The sequence below is a fragment of the Nyctereutes procyonoides genome, unplaced genomic scaffold (assembly GCF_905146905.1).
Source record: "Nyctereutes procyonoides isolate TBG_1078 unplaced genomic scaffold, NYPRO_anot_genome, whole genome shotgun sequence".
Taxonomy (NCBI): Eukaryota; Metazoa; Chordata; class Mammalia; order Carnivora; family Canidae; genus Nyctereutes; species Nyctereutes procyonoides.
In genome coordinates this window covers 15,620,306-15,643,711 of record NW_026575034.1, presented here as the reverse complement: position 1 = coordinate 15,643,711, position 23,406 = coordinate 15,620,306, and the positions used below count along the sequence as shown (strand labels likewise).

At 46.9% G+C, this 23,406-nt stretch overlaps 1 long non-coding RNA gene and 1 other non-coding gene across 2 annotated transcripts; both read right to left on the bottom strand.

Moving 5' to 3' along the window:
- Positions 1–8,267: 8,267 nt before the first annotated feature.
- LOC129505160 (U5 spliceosomal RNA) lies at positions 8,268–8,380 on the bottom strand. The gene has a single exon (XR_008663470.1). It is a non-coding gene; the product is annotated as a U5 spliceosomal RNA (small nuclear RNA).
- A 4,672-nt stretch (positions 8,381–13,052) lies between these two features.
- On the bottom strand, positions 13,053–17,280 carry LOC129505012 (uncharacterized). Its single transcript, XR_008663464.1, has 3 exons — positions 17,108–17,280; positions 15,518–15,662; positions 13,053–13,575 (listed from the first exon to the last, which is right to left on the bottom strand). It is a non-coding gene; the product is annotated as an uncharacterized LOC129505012 (long non-coding RNA).
- Positions 17,281–23,406: the final 6,126 nt, after the last annotated feature.

The following is a 23,406-nucleotide window of genomic DNA, read 5'->3' as shown; positions in this document are numbered from 1 at the left end:
CCACAGAACCCCTCAGAATCCCTCTGCCCAGTGGGAGACTTAATTCTGTCCTGTTGAGACCAGGTTCCACATTCTGGCCCATTTGCCTCGTGGCCTCTTGTGAGGATGAAATGAGACCAGAAATGTAATGTGCCCAGCCAGGGCTGGTGACACGGTAAGTGCCCAGTAAATCTGAGATCAAACCCTGGCTTCACCACTCACTCGCTGTGTAGACGAGGGCAGCCTACCCACCTGTGCCTTAGCTTCCTCATCTGTAGAAGGCAGGTAATGATAAAACGTCCTCCGCGGAACTGTTGGGGACCCAATGAGTCCATCCACGTAAGGCATTGTGAATAGTGCCCAGCACTTAATAAGCACAATGAAGTGTTTACTTATGAATGAAATATCCTTAGTGATTTATTCGTGCACGCATGCAGAGACTTATTCATTCAGCAAGTATTTACCGGGGGCCTGCTACGTGTGGGACACTGTTGGGGCACTGGGAATACAATGGTGACCAGGAGACAAGCTCCCTGGTAGGTAGAGTGATGGCCCCTCCCCTCGCCCCCCTCCCCCTTCTACTCCTGGAACACACGCTGTGCTACATGCGGGGGAGGGGTGGAGGGTTTAAGGTTGCAAATCAGCTGACCCCAGACGGAGATGATCTTGGTAAGGGGCGAGGGGGGGCAGGAGCCTCAACATTATCCCAAGGGTCCTTCTGAGTGCAGGAGGAAGACCAGAGAGCCAGAGTCAGACATGTGAGGGCCAAGCATCGGTCAGAGCGATGGGATTTCGGGCTTTGATGATGGAAGAGGGCCACGGGCCAAGGAGTGTGGGTGGCCTGTAGAAGCTGCAAAAGAGAAGGAGCTGGATTCTCCCCTGAAGCCTCCAGAAAAGAATGCGGCTCCGCCCCTGATTTTAACCCAGTGAGCCCTCTGCCCTCCAGAACTGTAGGGATAATAGATCCGTGTTGTTTTAAGCCACGAAGTTTATGGGAATTTGTTATAGCAGCAGTAGGATACTAACATAAACCCTTCCTCGTGGAGTTTACATTTATATGGGGGGGGTAGAAGGTAAGGAAGTAAATAAGGAAATAAACACGGTGTGTGGGACGGGCGGTTGCTTTCCTGTGTGTGGGGTGGTGGGCCAGGCTGCTGAGCACAGGCGTAGCTGCGGGGGCTTGGGGGCAGGACAGGCTGGAGGGAGCTTGCCAGTCTGCCGTCCCCCCAGCGAGGGGCACCTGCATCTGTCGTGCCCCTCCGTGTGGCCGAAGGGCAGGGGCTGCTCTGTGCCCGTGCTTCCAGGCCCTGGTGGGGTGCCCGCCTGGGCTCAGGAGCTTGGGGGCCGGGGAGGAGCAGGTACGAGGGGCTGGTGCAGGAGTTGGGGCGGCTGCTGCTGGAAGCCTGGGGCGATTAGCGTGCTCCCCGGGAGGCCTGCTGGTGAGGCTGAGAACAGGAAGATGCGGAATTTGCCAGAGCGAGTCAGGACGGGAGCCCGGAGAGCCGGGCCAGGGTCGCCTCTGTGAGGACCTCCCCAAGTTTCTGGACTGAGGACTCGGGATCCCTTCTGGGTAGTGTTGCTGTAAACTCCTTTGCTGCAGGCATTGTCGCCGCATAACCAGTTGGCCCAAAGGCAGTTTTGCAGTGGAAGGTAACGTGCGGAGCTGGCTGGCTCCACTCCTCCACCAACGCAGCTACGGCCTCGGGTATGGCAGCTGGTTGTCTGTTGGGTTTTATGTCTCCACGGACAAAGTTCTTTTAAAGATCTTATTTATTTGTTCATGAGAGATACAGAGAGAGAGGCAGAGACACAGGCAGAGGGAGAAGCGGGCCCCATGCAGGGAACCCCATGCGGGACTTGATCCTGGGTCTCCAGGATCCCGCCCTGAGCCAAGGGCAGACGCCAAACCACTGAGCAACCTGGGTGCACCCCAAATTTCTCACTTTTATGTTGCAGTAGTCCCTCTTCATCCTTTCACCCTGGGGGGTTCTGTTCCCCGCCACCATGGTCTTGCATGGCCTGGAAGCCGATGATGCTCCCCGTGACCCCTGGCCAAGGTCAGCGGCAGGCACCCGTGCCACCCTGCCTGGGTCACCCCCGCCCCCCACTTCGTGTCCTCCCCGGAGATGTCTGATCATGTCCCACGATCTCGCGGTGGGGGAGGGGGAGTACAGGACAATGGGACACGTTCATGTAACTTTTATCACCACACGCTGTTATAACTGTTCTACATTTTTTTAAAAGTCTCTCTCTCTCTCTTTTTTTAAGATTATTGATTTATTTATTCTTGAGAGACAGAGAGAGAGAGAGGCAGAGACAGAGAGGGAGAAGCAGCCTCCTCACAGGGAGCCTGATGTGGGACTCGATCCCAGGACTCCGGGATCATGCCCTGGTCCAAAGGCAGGCGCTCAACTGCTGAGCCACCCAGGCGTCCCCTGTTCTACTTTATGATGGGTAGTTGCTCACCTCTTCCTGTGGCTGACACATACCGCACCCCAGGTGTGTGTGTCTGGGACACACCGTCTGCCCAGGGCTGGGTGGCGTCCGCGGCATTGGGCATCCCCGTGGGGGTGGGGGGGTGGGTGCTGGACGGTCCTCCGCGCATCAGGCTGGGGCAGGTGGGGGCACGGAGGGCTGCACGGCCCAGGCCCCCGGCCGTGGTCTCACGGCAGATAGGAGGCGGGAGGCGGGACGCGCAGAGCGAAGGCCAGACTGCGAGCGCATACCCGGGCTAAGGGGACACCTGGTCATAGGCAGGACCTGGTCACAGGCGGGTCAGCGCCGCAGCCCCCGGTCCGCCTGTGCGGGGCCAGCCGCCCGGTGGAGGCCTTCCCAGCACACGACAGTGCTCGGCTACCAGCACGCATCCTCCTATTCCGGACACCTGCACCTCTCCTCATGAAGGAATACTGCTATTAACTTTCCTGTTTTGTTTTTTAAGATTTTATTTATTTATTAGTGGGGGGGGGGCAGAGGGAGAAGCAGGCTCCAGGCAGGGAGCCCGATGCGGGACTCGATCCCAGGACTCTGGGATCACACCCTGAGCCAAAGGCAGATGCTCAACAGCTGAGCCACCCAGGGATCCCCTAGGTGTAGACTTTGAGTGAATGGTGCCTCGTGGCCTGTGTTAGGAATTCAGGTTGTGCACTGAGCAAGGGCGTCAGCCCAAAGGGTCATCACCCACGCGGCGGATCCACACCGATTTACGCGGGTGTGCACGGGGCAGGTCTGACACTCTGGGCAGGTGGAAGGCGCTCTGCTGCTGCGGATCTTTGACCTGGATTCACAGGCGCTTGGGCCCGCGCCTAAGCTCTGCGCTCGAGTGTGCTGTCTGCGAATGCTGGACTCCAGCTGTCCTTTGCAGTCTTGCCTCCGGATGGCCTTTGATGCCTGATTCCCAGGCCCCTGAGGCTTTCAACTTGACCTGGTTGCCTCACCGGGGGCAGGTGGGGAGGAGGGTGCTGCTGTTGGCCGCAGGTGTGCCCCTGTGGTGTGTGTGTGCACGGAGCCGGGGCGGCTGCACAGCAGGCAGAGCTGTGTTAGGTTATGTGGAAATCTACTATCGTGACCTTTCCTTTTAAACCTGAAGAAGGGGCATCTTTTCCTAATTTGCCCGAAGGTGTCATATGGGCTGTCCAGACCCTGTCCTGGCTCACAGAGATGCGGCCTTTACAGCTGCCATCAGTGTGGTGAGGCCTCATCCTGCACGTCCCTATATAAAGTTCAGGTCTTTAGTAACTAAGGTCCTACTCCCTGGGTCAGCCGTGACTTGGTCTCAGTCTCTTAACCATGAGGCTGGTCCCAGAACTCCGCCCCTGCCTAGTGTCCATTGTATCTGAGCTCACTGCCTGCAGCGCACCTGCCTCTCAGAGTCCCCATCCAGAGGCAAAGGCAGTGTCTACACAGTCATGGATGAGCGGAAAACAGAGTTGAAGGCAGACCTAGGGAAGGGGTAGGGTCTAAACCGGGACAGCCTTTCTGGGGAGCAGTTTGACAATATGGATGGAGGCACATCCTGCAACACAGGGATCCCACTCTTGGGAATTTGTGCTTAAGAGAGAATCAAGGATGTGTGCACAGGTTTTGCTGAAGATGTTAGTGGAAGCACTGTTTGTGCTAACAGTAGTTGAAAATAACCCAAAAGTCCATCAAGAGAAGGAGCGACTGAATCACAGATGGTCCTCGACTTTCACACATACTAGTGTTCCCAGAAATCCATCCAAATGTCAGATGTTTGAAACAGACAATAGTTTATCTTGAAAAACTAATAGCTCTTACAGTTAGGAGAGTTGTTAATATCCTTCTCTAATTTTTTTTAAGATTTTATTTATTTATTCATGAGGGATACAGAGAGAGAGAGAGAGAGAGAGTCAGAGACGCAGGCAGAGGGAGAAGCAGGCTCCATGCAGGGAGCCCGACGTGGGACTCAATCCCAGGTCTCCAGAATCAGACCCTGGGCTGAAGGCGGCACTAAACCGCTGAGCCACCCGGGTTGCCCATCCTCCTCTAATTTAAAAACACTGTCCAGTCACAGAATATGCCTGTTAAGACACAATCTTGAATAATAGGTGCCTTGGTTTGGGTTTCCCCAAAAGTAACACCTGAGACAGAAATTGGAATGCAGGTAGATGGGAAGCTGGGCTGGAGCACATGGAGATGGGAGAGGCTGAGAGGGTCTGGGGAGGTACTCACCAGGTCTGTTCGGGTGGGTCTCTAGATTTTGTATGCTTTCCCTGAATCTTGTTCTTTAATGATTGAACCTACAGATGACAAGCCAATACAGAGGTGCTCATTTGAGAATGAAGATTTCCCACACGATTTCTGATCTTTGTCACAGTTTACTGAGGACTACATCAACATTTCTACAATTCTACTTTCTGCAGGTTTTTATACAATGGTAAGTACCAAATGTAATCTCCAAGAAAGTATGAGGAATGACAAGAGTGGCTAACACTTATAAAAACATACCTGGGTTTACTTTGTCCTCACGGCAATGGTATGGGGTAGATATTACTATTATTGGTACTTTATAGGTAAAGAAATGGAGGCCCAGGGTGGTTAAGTAATTTGCTCAAGGACACACAGCCCTTGGATAGCACATCTTGGCAGTCTCGCTCCGGAATGCATGCTCCTCATCAGCCTACATGGCAATGCCCAGGCACCTGCTAGAAAGAGTCCCTTGGCTGACTGACTGATCAAAGACTGGATGTGGCATATGAAAGGGGTGTTAGTACTAATGTACAAAAATGTAGGTTTTCTAAGTTAAATATGTCAACACCAGTGTGGTACAAAATGGTTTATGGCTGTAGCAGGTCGAGACTTTATTTTATTTTATTATTATTATTTTTTATAGATTTATTTTTTATTGGTGTTCAGTTTGCCAACATATAGAATAACACCCAGTGCTCATCCCGTCAAGTGCCCCCTTCAGTGCCTGTCACCCAGTCACCCCCACCCCCCGCCCACCTCCCTTTCTACCACCCATAGTTCGCTTCCCAGAGTTAGGAGTCTCTCATGTTCTGTCTCCCTTTCTGATATTTCCCACTCATTTTTTCTCCTTTCCCCTTTATTCCCTTTCACTATTTTTTATATTCCCCCAAATGAATGAGACCATATAATGTTTGTCCTTCTCCGATTGACTTACTTCACTCAGCATAATACCCTCCAGTTCCATCCACATCGAAGCAAATGGTGGGCATTTGTTGTTTCTAATGGCTGAGGAATATTCCATTGTAGCCATAAACCACATCTTCTTTATCCATTCATCTTTCGATGGGCACCGAGGCTCCTTCCACAGTTTGGCTATTGTAGACATTGCTGCTAGAAACATCAGGGTGCAGGTGTCCCAGCGTTTCACTGCATCTGAATCTTCGGGGTAAATCCCCAGCAGTGCAATTGCTGGGTCGTAGGGCAGGTCTATTTTTAATTCTTTGAGGAACCTCCACACAGTTTTCCAGAGTGGCTGCACCAGTTCACATTCCCACCCAGTGTAAGAGGGTTCCCTTTTCTCCGCATCCTCTCCAACTTTTGTTGTTTCCTGCCTTGTTAATTTTCCCCATTCTCACTGGTGTGAGGTGGTATCTCATTGTGGTTTTGATTTGTGTTTCCCTGATGGCAAGTGATGCAGAGCATTTCCTCATGTGCTTGTTGGTCATGTCTGTGTCTTCCTCTGTGAGATTTCTGTTCACGTCTTTTGCCCATTTCATGATTGGATTGTTTGTTTCTTTGCTGTTGAGTTGAATAAGTTCTTTATAGATCTTGGAAACTAGCCCTTTATCTGATACGTCTTTTGCAAATATCTTCTCCCATTCTGTAGGTTGTGTTTGAGTTTTGTTGACTGTTTCTTTTGCTGTGCAGAAGCTTCTTATCTTGATGAAGTCCCAATAGTTCATTTTTGCTTTTGTTTCTCTTGCCTTCACGGATGAATCTTGCAAGAAGTTACTGTGGCCGAGTTCAAAAAGGGTGTTGCCTGTGTTCTCCTCTAGGATTTTGATGGAATCTTGTCTCACATTTAGATCTTTCATCCATTTTGAGTTTATCTTTGTGTATGGTGCAAGAGAGTGATCTAGTTTCATTCTTCTGCATGTGGATGTCCGATTTTCCCAGCACCATTTATTGAAGAGACTGTCTTTCTTCCAGTGGATAGTCTTTCCTCCTTTGTCGAATATCAGTTGACCATAAAATTTAGGGTCCACATCTGCATTCTCTATTCAGTTCCATTGATCTATGTGTCTGTTTTTGTGCCAGTACCACACTGTCTTAATGACCACAGCTTTGTAGTACAACATGAAATCTGGCATTGTGATGCCCCCAGCTCTGGTTTTCTTTTTTAAAATTCCCCTGGCTAATCGGGGTCTTTTCTGATTCCACACAAATCTTAACATAATTTGTTCCAACCCTCTGAAGAAAGTCCATGGTATTTTGATAGGGATTGCACTAAACGTGTACATTGCCCTGGGTAACATTCAGGTCGAGATTTTAATCTATTAACTCAGGTGGGCTAAAAACACATTTCATTATTTCCATTGCCTGAAGTAAATTTTTTAAATTTATTTTTAAAGATTTTATTTATTTATTAATGAAAGATGCAGAGAGAGAGAGAGAGAGAGAGAGGCAGAGACACAGGCAGAGGGAGAAGCAGGCTCCATGCAGGGAACTTAATCCTGGGATCACGCCCTCAGCCGAAAGCAGACAGTCAACCACTGAGCCACGTAGGCGTCCCAGTAAATTTTATTTTAGACACACCTCTCTGAGTGGGGGAAATTAATCCTGATAGGTACGGGGGCTGCCTCGACCCTTTTCCTAGGGCCTGGGAAGGTGGATAGGGCCAGATGTTGGTTCAAGGGAGGTGGTGGTAGGGGTTGCAGTGAGGCAGTGGGAGGGTGTCTAAGCTAAGAGGGCCTCCTTGCATTTGCTACCGGGTCACTTGTCCACACCAACTCCTCCATCCTGAGTCCCTCCGAGTCCACTGGCTCTGTGGCAGTGATCCCATACCCTCTCAGAGGCAAGGGCATCACTTGAATGCCCTTGGCTACACTGAAAGCCACGGCTATTTCCCTCTGCTTTCTGAGAACAGTCACTACGTCTCTGTGTGATGCTGCCCTTTCCCTGACCCAGCCCTACATGAAGAGACTGCCTGGAAGAGGGAGGGGAAGGGAGGAGACAAAATAGCGCAGTAGCACCTGCTCCCGGCCTAGCCCTGCTATTTCTCTTTTTCTTCCATCAAAGAAGTTTTTTGTTTTTGTCTTTGTTTTGTTTTCAAGGCTGAGAAAGACAGCTCTGTCTCACAACTGTGTAGCTCCACATCTGGTGCTTTACCCATCGCAGATTCCTTTCTGTTCTCACTATTCTGATTGTCTATTGTGGAATGACAAAGTACCCGTAAATTATTGGTATAAGACATACACATTTTATTTTAGTCTAAGGTTGCCATATAAACTATGATGAATGTTTCACCTGTATATATTTTTATCTTTAAATGTTAAAAACTTAAAATTTATCTTCAAGTACTGTACATAATAAAAAACTTTTTAAAAATTATTTTTGTTTTTTATTTTATTTTTGTTTTTTAAAGATTTTATTTTTTATTTATTCACAAGAGACAGAGAGAGAGAGAGAGAGAGAGAACGAGGCAGAGACACAGGCAGAGGGAGAAGCAGGCTCCATGCAGGGAGCCCGACGTGGGGCTCGATCCCGGGTCTCAAGGATCAGGCCCTGGGCTAAAGGCGGCGCTAAACCACTGAGCCACCCGGGCTGCCCCAGTTCTGTTTTTCAAACTGAGAAAGGTGAAACTCGTTAGCTGAGGCCTCAAAAAATTGGATAAAAACTCATAACTGTTCCTCTCCACGGAAATCTTTAGTAAAAAGCGAAAGATTTATGCGATCTGAAGAGAAACAAGTATCAACACAATTTTTCAAACAGCATTTGCTTACTTCTTGTCTGTGTGTCACATTTTAGTAATTCTCATAATACTTCAAACTTTTTTGTTATTTAATTCTTTAAAAAAGATTTTATTTATTTGAGAGAGAGAAGAGCACAAGTGGGGAAGGAGCGGAGCGAGGGAGAGAGAGAAGCAGACACCCTGCCCAACAGGGAACCCAATTAAGGGCTCTGTCCCAGGACCCTGAGATCATGACTTGAGCTGATAGCAGGTGCTTAACCAACTGAGCCACCCAGGTGCCCCACTTTTTCATTATTTATCGTGGTGATCTGTGATCAGTGATCTTTGATGTTACTATTGCAATTGTTTTGGGGGTGCTGTGAACTACGTTCCTATAAGGTGAACTTAAATGTCGTATATGTTCTAAGTGCTCCACTGGCTGGCCATCTCCCCATCTCTCTCCCTCTCCCTCTCCCTGGGATTCCCTATTCCCTGAGATGCAACAATATTGAAACTAGGCCAATTAACAACCCTACAGTGGCCTCTAAGGGTTCAAGTAAAAGGAAGAGTAGCACATCTCTCACTTTAAATCTGAAGCTAGAAATGATTAAGCTTAGTGAGGAAAGGATGTCAGAAGTTGAGATAGTCCAAAAGCTAGGCTTCTTGCACCAAACAGCTAAATTGTGACTACAAAAGAAAAGTTTTTGAAGGAAATTCAAAGTGCCACTCCAGTGAATGTACAAATGATAAGAAAATGAAACAGCCTCATTGCTGATATGGAGAAAGACCATCCAGATATGGTCCGGATGGAGGATCGAACCAGGAATGACGCCATTCCCTTAAGCCAAAGCCTAATCCAGAGCATGGTCCTAATCCCCTTTGATTCTACAAAGGCTGAGTGTGGTGAGGAAGCTGCAGAAGGAAAGTTGGAAGCTAGCAGAGGTTGGTGCATGAGGTTTAAGGACAGGACATTAAAGTGCAAGGTGAAGCAGCAAGTGCTGATGTAGAAGCTGCAGCAACTTATCCAGATCTAGCTCAGATAAACCATTAAACCAAACAATAGTTTTTCAATTAAGACATAACCGTCTTCTATTGGAAGCTGTTGCCGTCTGGGATATTCATAGCTAGAGAGGAGAAGTCAATGCCAGAGTCAAAGCTTCAAAGGACGGATTGTCTTATTAGTGTCAAATGCAGCTGGTGACTTTGAGTTACAGCCATTGCTCATGGAACATTCTGAAAATCCCTGGGCCCTTAGGAATTATGCCCAGCCTACTCTGTGGTCAAACCATGGAACAACAGAGCATATCCGTTTACATGATTTATGAGTATTTTAAGCTCACTGAATATTTGATATTTGAGACCTACTGTTCAGAAAAAAGATTCCTTTCAAAATCTTACTGCTCTTGACAATGCACCTGGTCACCCAAGAGCTCTGATGGGATGTACAACAAGATGAATGTTGTTTCAATCAGAATGCTGACACAACAGCCATTCTGCAGCCGGTGGATCAAGGAGTAATGTTGACCTTCAAGTCTCATTTAAGAAACGCATTCTGAGGGCAGGCCCCAGTGGCTCAGTGGTTTAGCGCCGCCTATGGCTGGGGACGTGGTCCTGGGGACCGGGGATGGAGTCCCATATCGGGCTCCCTGTATGGAGCCTGCTTCTCCCTCTGCCTGTGTCTCTACCTCTCTCTCTCCTCTCTGTGTTTTCTCATGAATAAATAAATAAAATCTTTAAAAAAAAAAAAAGAAAAAGAAACCCATTTTGTTAGGCTGCAGCTGCCATAGATAGTGATTCCGCTGATGGATCTGGGCAAAGTCAACGGAAAACCTCTAGATAGGGTTCACCACTCTAGATGCCATTAGTAATATTTGTGATTCATGAAAAGAAGTCAAATATCCACATTAATAAGAGTTTAGAAGAATCTGATTTTGACCCTTATGGTTGATTTTTGGGGAGAGACTTCGGTGGTGGAGATAACTGCAGATTGGTAGGAAAGCAAGAGAACAAGAATTAGAAGTGGGGCCTGAAGATGGGACTGACTTGCTACAATCTCATGATAAAACTGTAACTGTTGGGGGGATCCCTGGGTGGCCCAGAGGTTTAGCGCTTGCCTTTGGCCCAGGACGTGATCCTGGAGACCCGGGATCCAGTCCTGCATCGGGCTCCTTACATGGAGCCTGCTTCTCTCTCTGCCTCTCTCTCTCTCTATGTGTGTCTCTCATGAATAAATAAATAAAATCTTAAAAAAAAAAAACTAACTGTTGAAGAGTTGCTTCCTGAGAAGAAAAGAAAAAGATTTTCTTGAGATGGAATCTGCTGCTGGTACAGAGGCTGTGAAGATGGTTGAAGTGACAAAAGAAGATTTAGAATATCACATAAAACTAGGAGATAAAGCAGAAGCAGAGTTTGAGAGGATTGACTCCAATTTTGAAAAGTTCACCGTGAGGCAAATGCTATCACACAGCATCGCATGCTATTCCGAAATCGTTTGTGGAAAGAAGTTGATGGATGCAGCAAATGTCATTGTTGTGCCACCCCAGCCTTCAGCAGCCACCATCTGGTCAGTCAGCAGCCATCAACATTGAGACACGACCCTCCACCAGCAAAAAGATTATGACTTACAGGAAGCTCAAAAGTTGAGCATTTTTTTATTTTTTTTATTTTTAGCAAGAAAGTATTTTTAAATTAAGATATCTGCAGAGCTTTTTTTTTCTAACATAGTGCTATTGTATACTTAATAAACTACAGTATAGTGGAAACATAACCTTTGTATACACAGGGCAACCAAAACATTGATTCAACTCACTTTATTGCAATATTTGCTTTATTGTGACGGTCTGGAACCGAACCTGCAATATCTCTGATGTATGCTTGCCTTTTGACTTACGATATTTCAACTCTGGATGGGTGTATTGGGATATGACCCATGGCGGGCCAAGGAATATCTGTAATGATTCAGGAAATGTTAAGTGTAAAAATCAAGTTATGACACTATGTTTACAGGATGATCTTTTTAGAAAAGATTTTATTCATTCATTTGACAGAGCGAGAGCAAGCACAAGCAAGGGGGAGCAGCAGGCAGAGGGAAAGGGAGAAGCAGGCTCCCCACAGAGCAGGGAGCCCAATGCAGGGCTTGATCCCAGGACTCTGGGACCATGACCTGAGCCGAAGGTGGATGCTTTACTGACTGAGCCACCCAGGTGCCCCTACAGTATGATGTTTTTTTTTTTTTTTTAAAAGTTACTATATAAATATTGGATAGCTATATGCAATGATATTAGCAGTCAGTGGTATATCTGTAAAAGGTGTGTGATTCTGGCACAATTTAAGCTTTCTGTTTATCTGCGGTTTTGGTATTTTATAGAATGAATATATGTCACTTTTATTTTAGGAATACAAAGGCTATCATAGAACATAATCTGCTGTCCTCTGAATTATTAACCTCTCTGTTATTTGTGTAAATTTTGTTGAGCATGTACCTGTTACTGTTCTAGTCTTTGGGGACTGCCATGAACAAGCCGGACGAGGTCTTCCCTGGAGGCTTTGGAGAGGGTATGGTCCTGCCAACATCTTGATTTTGGACTTCTAGCCTCCAGAACTCTCAGAGAATAAATTTTTGTCGTTTTAAGTCACCCAGATTGTGATAATTTGTTATAATAATTCTGGGGCACGAATATAACCCCTTTATTCTTTGAATCTTATTAACCAATGATGTCGATTTCCATTTTAGAAATAGGCAGGCTAATTGTCTCCCAGTTTGCAGGTGGGGAAGCAGATTCTGTGAAGATCTGTAGCTTATCCCAGACTCCACAGAACATGGCTTCTGTAGCAGAGCCAGGACTCAAACCCTGGTCTCTCTCCCCCCATATTTAGGCTCTCCCCATTGTAACCAGTTTAGAAACCTGGGTTTCTATCAGCTTCTTTTTTAAAAAAGTTTTTATTTAAATTCCAGTTAACACACAGTGTAGTTTCAGGTGTACAATATAGTGATTCATACACCTAGTGCTTGTCACAAGAAGTGACCTCCTCAATCCCCATCACCTATGTAATCCATCTCTGCCCCCCCAATCTCCCCACTAGTAACATCTCACCTCCCCACTAATAACTATCAGTTTGTTCTCTGCAGTTAAGAGTCTGTTACTTGGTTTGCCTCTCTTATTTTTTCCCTTATGTTTGTTTTGTTTCTTAAATTCTACATGAGTAAAATCATACAGTATTTGTCCAGAAGTTTCTTTCTTTTTATTTTTTATTTTAAAAAAATTTTTTTAAAGATTTTATTTATTTATTCATGAGAGACACACAGAGAGAGACGCAGGCAGAGGGAGAAGCAGGCTCCATGCTGGGAGCCCAATGTGGGACTCGATCCTGGGTCTCCAGGATCAGGCCCTGGGCTGAAGGCAGCATCAAACTGCCGAGCCACCCGGGCTGCCCTGTCCAGAAGTTTCTATTAAATCTCATGCATCTGTTTCTAAGGTCATTGCTATCTTCCCTGCCTGTCACCCTGCAGTGACAAAGCCACCCCAGGGGCTGTCTCCTTGGCAGGAGCCCCTTTCCATGGCTAACAAGGAGAAAAGTGTCCTTGCATTAGGCCTGGCCCTGTTGTAAGACCAATGAGTCCCATCTGGCTGAATGGACTTGGGCAGCTGTTTCCAGGTGTGCTCACCGCCATTTCTGTCTGCAGCAGCTGATAGGCCCTCTGTATCATTGTACCGAAGTCAGGGTGTACCCCTCGCTCAAGAAACCACAGCCTCTCCTCTGATAAGGAGAGATGCCTGCCATTGCTTTCTTTCCTTTCTTTAAATGATTTTTTCCCCTGATTTTAAGATGGATACACTCTTTTTGAAAAAAAAAAAAAAGTCAGGGAAGATAAAGGACAAAGAAAACAAAATTTACTTATATATCACCAACTGTTTACTCTTTGTAAATGTGCAAAAGGAAAAAAAAAACTATATACATCTGGTTATGTTGCAGGTATAGATACATTCACAGAACAAATTCAACTGTGTTTAAAAATAACATATATGGGGGCACCTGGGTGGCTTACCCCGTCAAACATCTGCCGTCAGCTCAGCTCATGATCCTGGAGCCCTCTGATCGAGTCTGGTACCTGGCTCCTTGCTCAGTGGTGACTCTGCTTCTCCCTCTTCTCCTCCCCTGCTCATGCATGCGCTCTCTCTCTGTCTTGCTCTATCTCTCTCTCAAATAAATGAAATCTTTAAAAAAAATAAAAAATAACATACACAGACTCTTTGCTCATGGAGAAATCGAGCCATCTATTTCCATCGAGTACAGGACAACTTTTGTACTTGATCCTAAGCATCTCCACAGGTTGTCAAAAATTCTTTGTCAAAACCATTCTCAATGGCTGCAGGCTAGTCTGTCAGGTGGATCACCCTTATTAATCATTTATTATCTGTTACTAAGCATTCAGGTTGCTTCTAGCTTTTCATTAACTTAAGAAAAAACAGTTATGAGCATACTTGATATGTCTTTGTGTACCTTTCTGGTTATTCCCTTGACATGAACTTACTGGGCCCAAGGTTATGGACGTAACTATTTTATAGCTTTGTTGAGCTATGATTTACACCACATGAAACCCACCCACTGTAAGTGTATAATTCAGTAATTTTTAGCAAATGTATATGATCATGCAACCATTCCTATGGTTCAGTTTTAGAACATATTTATCACCCCAGGACATTTCCTCCCATTTCTTTGCTGTCAAACTCCCATTCCAGCCCCAGATAAGACTGATTTATCTCTATAAATTTGCCTTTTCCTGACATTTCATATAAACAGAATCACACAATATATATTCTGTTTTGTGTGGTTTCTTTCACTTAGCATACTGTTTTTGTAGTCCATGGATGTAGCATGAATCGGGACTTAGTTCTTTTTTGTTGCTGAAGAGTCAGGTATGGATGTACCGTGTTGTGTTTACCCATTCACCTATCCATGGAAATTCGGACTGTTTGCAGTTCTTGCTATGAATATTTGCCTACAAGTCTCTGTATGGACATGTTTTCATTTCTTTTGGGTAGATACCTAGAAGTGGGTCATATGGCAAGTTTATATTTAATTTTTTAAGAAACTGCCATACTGGGATGCCTGGGTGGATCAGCAGTTGAGCATCTGTCTTTGGCTCATGGCAGGATCCCAGATCTGGGGATCGAGTCCCATATCGGGCTGCCTGCATGGAACCTGCTTCTCCCTCTGCCTGTGTCTCTGCCTCTTTCTGTGTCTCTCATGAATAAATAAATAAAATCTTACAAAAAAACAAAAAAGAAAGTTGCCATACTGTTTCTAAAGCAGCTGCCACATGTTACATTCCCATCAGTAATGTTTGAAGGTTACACTTTTCTCACATCCTTGTCAACACTTGACATTCCAATTATATAGCCCTTCTAATAGGTGTGTATTGGTATCTATCTCTCTGTGGTTTGAATTCACATTTTCCTAATGACTAATGATGTTGGGCATCTTTTCAGGTGCCTATCAGTCATTTGTGTGTCTCTTCTTTGGAGAAATGTCTAGTCAAATCTGCTGCTCGTTTCTAAATTGGGTTATGTGTCCTCTTATTCTTTATATATTCTAGTAACGTGTCTTTTATCTAATACATGATTTGCAAATCTTTTCTCCCGGTCTGGGACTTGTCTTTCCTGTTTCTTTAATGATGCTTGTTGAAGAACAGGAGTTTCTAATTCTGATAAAGTCCAATTTATTTTGGGGTGGTGATGGTGGTTATCCATTTTGGTAACTCAGAAAGCTTTGCCTAACATAAGGTCACAAAGATTTTCTCCTATGTTTTCCTCTAGAAGATTTTTTGAATATAATTGGAAAGTTAGTTTTGTTTTTTCATTTAAAAAAATTTTTTTTTTGTTGGAGTTCAATTTGCCAACATATAGCATAACACCCAGTGCTCATCCCGCCAAGTGTCCCCCTCATTGCCCATCACCCAGTCACCCCAACCCCCTGCCCACTTCCCCTTCCACTACCCCTAGTTCATTTTCCAGAGTTAGGTGTCTCTCATGTTTTGTCACCTTCACTGATATTTTCACTCATTTTCTCTCCTTTTCCTTTATTCCCTTTCACTAATTTTTATATTCCCCAAATGAATGAGACCATATAATGTTTGTCCTTTTCAGATTGACTTACTTCACTCAGCATAATACCCTCCAGGTCCCTCCATTTCGAAGCAAATGGTGGGTATTTGTCGTTTCTAATGGCTGAGTAATATTCCATTGTATACATAGACCACAGCTTCTTTATCCATTCATGTTTTTTTCATTTTGAATATAGCCTGTGGTAATATAAAAAATCAGAAAATATAGATAAGCAAATGGAAAAAATATCACTCATAATTCCACTGCTCAGAGATAAAGCACTATTAATGTTTTGTTACATAAGTGTGTATTGGTTATCTATTGCTGCATAACAAGTTATCCCCAAAACATAATAGCTTAAAACTAGCCCACATTTATTATCTCGAAGTTTCTGTGGATCAGGAATCTGGGAGTATTTTTCTGGGTGCCTTTGTCTCAGGATTACTGATGAGACTGGGCAGCCCAAGGTGGCTCAGCAGTTTAGCACAATCTTCAGCCCAGGGCCTGATCCTGGAGACGTGGATCGAGTCCCATGTCAGGCTCCCTGCGTGGAGCCTGCTTCTGCCTCTGCCTGTGTCTCTGCTTCTCTCTCTCTCTCTCTCTCATGAATAAATAAATAAAATCTTAAAAAAAAATCACTGACGAGACTGTGGTCAAGCTGTCAGTGGGCAGTAGTCATGTCAAGGCCCAGCTGGGAGAGAATGCATTTTCAAGCTCACCCATGTGACTGTTGTCAGGCCTCAAGTCCTCACTGGCTCCTGGTTGAGGACATCAATTCCTTACCCTCTGGTTTTCTCCTAAGGGTGACTGGCAGCCGGCTCCCCAAAGGGCAAGAGAAAGACAGCAGGTGCTCAAATGGAAGTCACAGTCTTTATGTAACCCAGAAGTGACATTCCATTATTTTGCACCATGTTCTTTTCATAGAGACGAATCACTAGGTCCAGCTCCCTTTAGAAGAGAGGGGATTGCACAAAAGCATAAGTATCAGGAGGTGAGGATGTCTTGGAAGGTTGCCACATGCCCTTGTTCGTTTTATCTGTCTTTTCTTTCATTTTCTATTAATTAATTAATTAATTAATTAATTAATTTATCTTTCATTTTATTTATTCATGAGAGACACACGGAGACACAGGCAGAGGGAGAAGCAGGCTCCATGCAGGGAGCCCGATGTGGGACTCTCCTGGGACTCCGGGATCAGGCCTTGGGCCAAAGGCAGGCGCCAAACCGCTGAGCCACCCAGGCGTCCCTCGTTTTGTTTCCCTAACGAAGTAGTTAGTGAATCTTTACCTCTGGAACATGCGGACGGAGGAGCTCCTTTCTAGATTCTAGACTCTCTTGGGTTGGAACCTCCGTGGGTGGGAACTGCCGCTCTCTTTCTCCATAAGGCTATCTTTTAAAAACTCCACAGGTCATCCAAATGGGAGCCAGGTTGGAAGATCACTGACAAATTTAAACGTAAGTGGATGTGTCCCCATATGGATTACAACTGTGCATGTTGCTTAGAGCTACGCTTTTCTCCTCGAAGGGTCTGGAATACAAATGTAGCCTCAGTTCCCAGTGTGGGCCCACCGCCTCCGTTCCTCTCCTCCCCAGGGAGGGGGGGTTGAGGGTAACTCTGTAGGCAGGGCCCCAGCAACCTGACCTGGTAGTCATGACCTTCACTCCTGGGGGCTTCGGAAGAGCCAAGCAGGTGGCAGAGGCTGCCGGCCCCTGCCTTTGGCTCTGGGGCAGCTCCAGCATCAATCCATCAGCCCAGAGGACGCTTCTAGATGCGAGTCTGCTGGTGTGGGGACACGATGAGAACAGGACTCCCTGGCTGTGAAATTGCTGGCATTTCATGATGTGAGAGAAGATTTACAAGCTCCATGCTGTGCTGGCTCTAAATCCCGCCCACAATTATGCAATCAAGCCTGCAGAATGTGAGGAGGTGGCAGGTAGGGGGAGGGGAAGCTGTCACCCCACTGTGCCTGGGACCCCTGGCTCCAGCCACGCACCGGGTCCATGGAGGGGGGGTTGGTTCAGATTCCTTCAGGCAGATCTGCCTTCTGGGGAGGAGTCACACATAGTTATTAGGGACCAAACAGGCATGTAGTATGTGTGAGGTCAGGGGCTGAGAGTGGCGCCTCCCTTCCCTGGTGCTCCTTTAACCCTTTCCCTGCCAAGAGGCCATTCTGCTTTGGCTTAATACTCACCTCCACCACCCAGTCCAAAGGAGATACCTGGCACACACTCTTCCATAACCTTTTTTTTTTTTTTTTTTGCATAATCCTATCTCTACTGAATATATATTTTAGGCTTTTTACTTTTTTAGTTTTTTTAAGATTTGTTTTCCCCACTAAAACATAAGCTCCCTGACAGCAGGAACTTTGTCTGTCTGACAGTCCAATTATTGCTGGGCTTTAATACCTGTGTGTTGACGGAGTAAATGAGCGAATGGATACTTAGATACTTCTAAGGGTGGGGAACTCACTACCTTACTTGACTGTTGGCTCTTCCTCAGCTTGCTGCCGTCTACCTCCATGTGGCCTTCCGTCACTGTCCTCACTTGTAGGGCTCCTCTAGATGAGCCCACTCCTCTCCCCCGTTGGAACTATCTAGAGGTTTGAAAATAGTGGCCACCCACCTGCTTTCTGAGGTGAATGTTACCATTTCCTTTGGCTGTCCCTCACACGTCAGCCTCCTCTGATAGGCTCTAGCAGTCTACTATCCCTCAGTAAGTTAGGTTAACTTGGCAGTTTGCAGATTTTGAGGCTTTCCTCCCCCAACAAACATTTAGATCACGTCTTAATGCTCCAAGTTTTTAGGTAGAAAAACAGGGAGTGGGTTTAACTGAGCCTTCATGCTTTTAACCAGTCCTCATTCTGCTTCTTTGCCCAAATTTGTCAGCGAACAGCAGCCAAAAGTAGGGGCCCTTGGATTTGGGGGTGGCAAATGGCTCTACTGAGTTTGTCATCCCATGACCCCTAGGACCAGGGTGAAGGGTAGGGCACTGAAGGCAGTGTAGACTGGGTGGTCCTACCCACCAGAGGAGAAGGGGAAGCAGCCCTCGGTCCTTCAAGGGCAGTGCTCATGGGGGGAGGGATGGGGAATTGAGGGGCTCAGGCCCCTAGGGAATGCTGCCACAGTCTCAGGTGGATAGCTATAGCCTTTGAAAATGGACATACAATTTTCTTACTATTCTCATAATTTAATTGACAAGTCAAAGTTCAACACAGGCTTCTTACCTGGTGGGCAGACAAAGCGAGGTGCGCAGGTGTCATCAGGAAGCTGGCTGGGACTCTGCCCCCACTTGTTAGCTGTCTGCCAGCTTGGGGCCGACTCACCACATCCATGTCCAGTGTGATAGGCCCACCCTGACCGCCGTCCTCCCACTGGTGGCCGTGGCCCTTCCCGTCCCAGGTTCAGGTCCTCCCGTGTGTACAACAGAATGATCGCCCCTCTGACCCTTGGTGGGGTGCTCTGGGGAGCCCGGCAGGAAACCACCTGGAGACGCTTGAGAAACCAGCAGGTGCCCTGGGAGGGGAAGGGCTGGGGGCTGCCTTGAGGCATCTGGCCCCCATCAGCCCCTGCTCTGGCCTGGGCCTCACCTTGTCCCTGATTCCTCCAGATAGGTCTGAGGCCTGAGCAGAGGGGCATTTGGGTGAAGTATACAAAACTTCTGGGTGATGAGGAGCGGAGGGAAGCACAGATCACTTGGATCTACCACTTGATCATTTCATTCATCCACGTGTCTCCACTCAGCCATGCAGTTCCCACGTGTTCAGGTCCACCGCAGCCAGGGCCGGTGCTGGCTGCCTCTCTCACCCTTCCCCTTCCAGCAGCCCCATTTCCTTCTCTAAGGGATTTAAGGATATTTCTAAATAAAACATTCAGCAATAAAAACAAAGGACTTAGAAAAAGCCAACTGTGTATACATGCTACTTAGTTTTAAAATTTTTAAGTGATAAAGTACCAGAGTTAGAGTTTTGTAGACAATTCCACATTCTTCTCCATCTCCAGTCTAATGAAGTGCCCCCAAGTCATTTCTCATTGCAAGTGTATGTATGCACTTCCTTGTCACTCTGAAAGTCATCATGGCTTGACATATTTCATAGGGAGGAGAGGGGTTTGGGCAACAATTTCATTAAAGAGAAGAACTCAAGGGGTTCAACATCCCCGGAACCCTGGTTGGGCTGCTGGGGACTCAGGTAACTGTCAACATCACTTAGAAAGAGAAGGTGACTAATGATCTCACGCTTGCACAAAACAAACACACAACAAACAGAAACGTAGTGGGCTGGTTGTTTGGGGCTTTTGAACCACGTCTGCTGTCTCAAGGAAAAGAGGAGCCCCCTTCTGGGTAAGTGGGGTGTCTGTTCTGGCAGGTGAGCCACTAGATGTGAGCCCTTTCTACCACCAGTCCACTCCCCGACATCCGGAGCTCCCACCGCTCACCTGGCCCACAGGTAAGGTGAATACAGGTGTCATCTGGGAGCTGCCGACCGCTACTGCTGCTGTTAACTGGTGCCCATAATCAGTGCATCAGAGATCTGATGAATACGCTGGGGGATCATAGTCCACCAGTTTACCTGCTCTTACTAGTTTCTGAATTCGGATTTAGGAGCAAACCTGTTGGTGCCTCAGTCTCCCCACTTCTGATGCGGGCCGGTACAGGGTAATGAACCGGGGGACGCTCATAGCAGCCGGTGTTGTGTACACAATGAGCGGTTCAGAGTGTTCTGAGGGCCCTCTCGCTGTTCCAGCAGGTCTGTGCCACTGAGCCCGTGAAATCCGAGGCCCAAGAGGTAAGGAAGATGGGAGCACCTTGTGCCCGCTGCCCTGGGGCCAGGGGCGAGTACCACCTGTGCACACCGTGTACCCTGGCTTTGCAGCTCCCCGTTTTGCTCACTGCCAGCCGAGGTCAGCGTTTTGTGCCCCTGGTTACATTTATAGCTTTAATTGTGGCACTGAGGGCCATAATGCCTCCCGCTTCTGGTCTATTTTAGTCAGAGACTTTGAAACAAGAAAAAAGGGATTCGACAGTTGTGGTGTGCAGCTGGAGCCCTCCGGCAGGTGTCTGAGCACACGGACCCAGCTCCCCTTGGATGCCATCTGCCGCGAATGGTTGTGCGCTCCTGGGGCTGACTTTCTAATCTTGCTAAGACACCATCCCCCCACCTCTAAATTGGGGTTTAAAAGGACCCACCACACAGGGTTGTTGTTCACCTGAACTGTATGTAAAGGGCAGGGCACAGAATTTGTGCTTGGTCAGTGAGTGTCCTTCCCCACCCCCAGCAGGTCCTTCCTGGTGTGGGCAGCCCAGGCCAGTCTGCGACAAGTTGCCTTCTCCTGCAATCCTGGGTGCCACAGTGGGGCCACATGTTGGCTGGGCTTCCAGAACCTTCCATGTCTTTTCGTGCCAGAGGAAACAGGGGGTCCTTGGAACTCACCTTTCCCCCATTCCTGATGAGGCCACAGAACCAATTTCCTATAGTGTATCTCAGGTAAGATACTGACTATAGAAGTAACTGCTCTGAGGTTGCAGGTTCTCCCCCTTGCAATGTTTGCGTACATCAGGGCTAGGGGCCCCAGGGTCTGTTCGCTGATAAGCAATTGCAGGAACCCTCAGCTTTCATTCTGGCCAGCCACATGGTCATCTAGATGTGGGTCTCTTTGGACATATGCCCAGATGGACCATTCTGGAAATTTCGTCACATGTTTCCAAGATAGCAGGCTCTTATTGACCACCCCTTTCCCTGGCTCCCTATCATGTGTGTGCATGCACTGCCCCCGCCCCCCCCCCCAACACACACACATTCCCTTGCTTCTCAGCCCATGAAATTCCTAGCTCCAGTTGTTTGATCACTGGGCTCCTGTTCATGTTTGCCTGGTTTTGGTTTTATTGGTCCTGCAGGGTTTTGGGTAAATTGTCTTTTCTCCTTTTGAAAGTAAACAACATATAAATGAATCAATGTAGAAGTTCCCCAAAACATTAACTCCTGTTTCCAAGTTAACTAGCTTCTGTGCCAGTCTCAGAACCAAGCTTTTCTGGTGATCTCCATTTATTGAAGAGTTTGTGCAGATTACACTAGGTTAAAGTATACTCGTTACCATTTGCAGTCATGGGTTTTAATCAGGATTCCTCAATGTTGTGCAGTCCATACAAAACAGAAATAAGTCCAATTTCTTTCTGTAGCTGAGAGGCATAATCTCTGGTTTTGTTTTGTTGTTATCGTTGTTTATTAAGTAACCTTCTTGTTCATATAGAGTCTATGTCATAGATCAATTTATTTTAAGAAGTAAATGTTATATTATTTACTTATAAAATTTATGAAATACATTTATACAGATTCGTTTAAAGTACATTTCGGTGCTTGTATATTGCCAGCGTAGGCAAATGCTGTTACAAACAAGCTTCAACGTCAATGTCTTAATTTATGTGAGAATACATTGTGGGTCAGCCGGGATACTGTGCCACTGTCACTCGGGGACCCTGACTTCTTCCCCCCTGTGGCTCCATCTTCCTCTGGGTCTTTGGGTTCCTCTTCACTTTAGCTCATGGATGAGAAAAGTAGGAGCCTGTTGGGGGTTCTGTGTCCAAGCCTGTAAGAGGGTTCATACACGGTAGGCCTGCAGTTGTGCCCATCACTTTATCACTTCTGTTTACACCCCACTGGCCAGAACTCAACTGCATGGTCATCACACCTGAATACAAGGAAAGGATGTGTGTATCTAGTAAGAATGAAAGATGAATAATTGGTGAGGAGAGGCAGTTTCTGCTATAAATATATAACCTCACCCAAGCTTGAGCTCCATCAAAGAGCTCTTGGTAGGCGGGATGATGGCCTCCCAAAGGTGTCTGTGTCCTAATCCTCAGGCCCTGGGCATATGTTACCTTACATGCAAAAGAGACTTTGCAGATGTGAGTAAGAATCTTGAGATAGGGAGATCTTCCTGGACAATCTGGGGGGCCCAGGATACTCACAAGGATCCTTATAAAGGGAAGGGAGAGTCAGAGCGGTCAGGGAGGGAGATCTGGAGAGGCTGCACTGCTGGCTTTGAAGATGGAAAAGGAACTACAAGGCCTGAAATACAGGCAGCTTCTAGAAGCTGGAAGAGGAAGGGAGGAGACTCTCTTCTAAGCCCTCCAGAAGGAAGGCAGCCCTGCAAGGCACCTTGATTGTAGCCCAGTGAAATCTATTGTCAGCTTCAGATCTCCAAGATTATTACATAATAAATTTGTATTGTTTTAAACCACTAAGTTTGTAGCGATTTGTTTAAGAGCAATAGGAAATGAATACAGAGCTCCTTCCACTTTGTCTCCCTACCACATGTCTGACCCATACATAGTAGGTTCATATAAGTGCATTTTCACGTGGCGTTCGATGCGGAGCAAAGCAAACCTCTGAAGCAGGAACTGAAGTCATCAAGGAAAGCAGGTGTGTCCTCAAGGTTGAGAGGGTGTTGTCATTTAGCCAAGGTAAGAGAGGGCCTGGACTTCCAAGTGGGCAGTGGTGGCCTGGAAGCAGCAGAGTGAGAAGCAAGCCTGTTCCTTTCCTCGTTGCTCTTTGAGTGGGGAGCGGGGTAGTGTCAGGGGAGCCACGCTTCCATTTCGGGGAGGAAGCTGAGGAGCATGGGAGTGAAAGGCTCACGGAGGTGGAAGGGGTGGTGGTGAAGAGCTCAGGCTCTGGAGTCAGACTGCCAGGTTTCAAAGTCCAACCTCATTTCCCTTCCTGCTCTCTAGCTGTGTGACCTTGGGTGCCTCACTATTGTTGGGAGGCAAACTACCCCAAAACTCTGTGGTATGAGCCTGTCATTGTATTATGCTCATGTATTCCATGCAGTGGACAGGGCACAGTGAGGACAGGTTGTCTCTGATTTATCATTTCTGGGCCTCAAGGGAGAAGATTCAAAGGCTGGGATGCCTCAACATTTGGGGGCTAGAATCATCTGGAGTCTGAT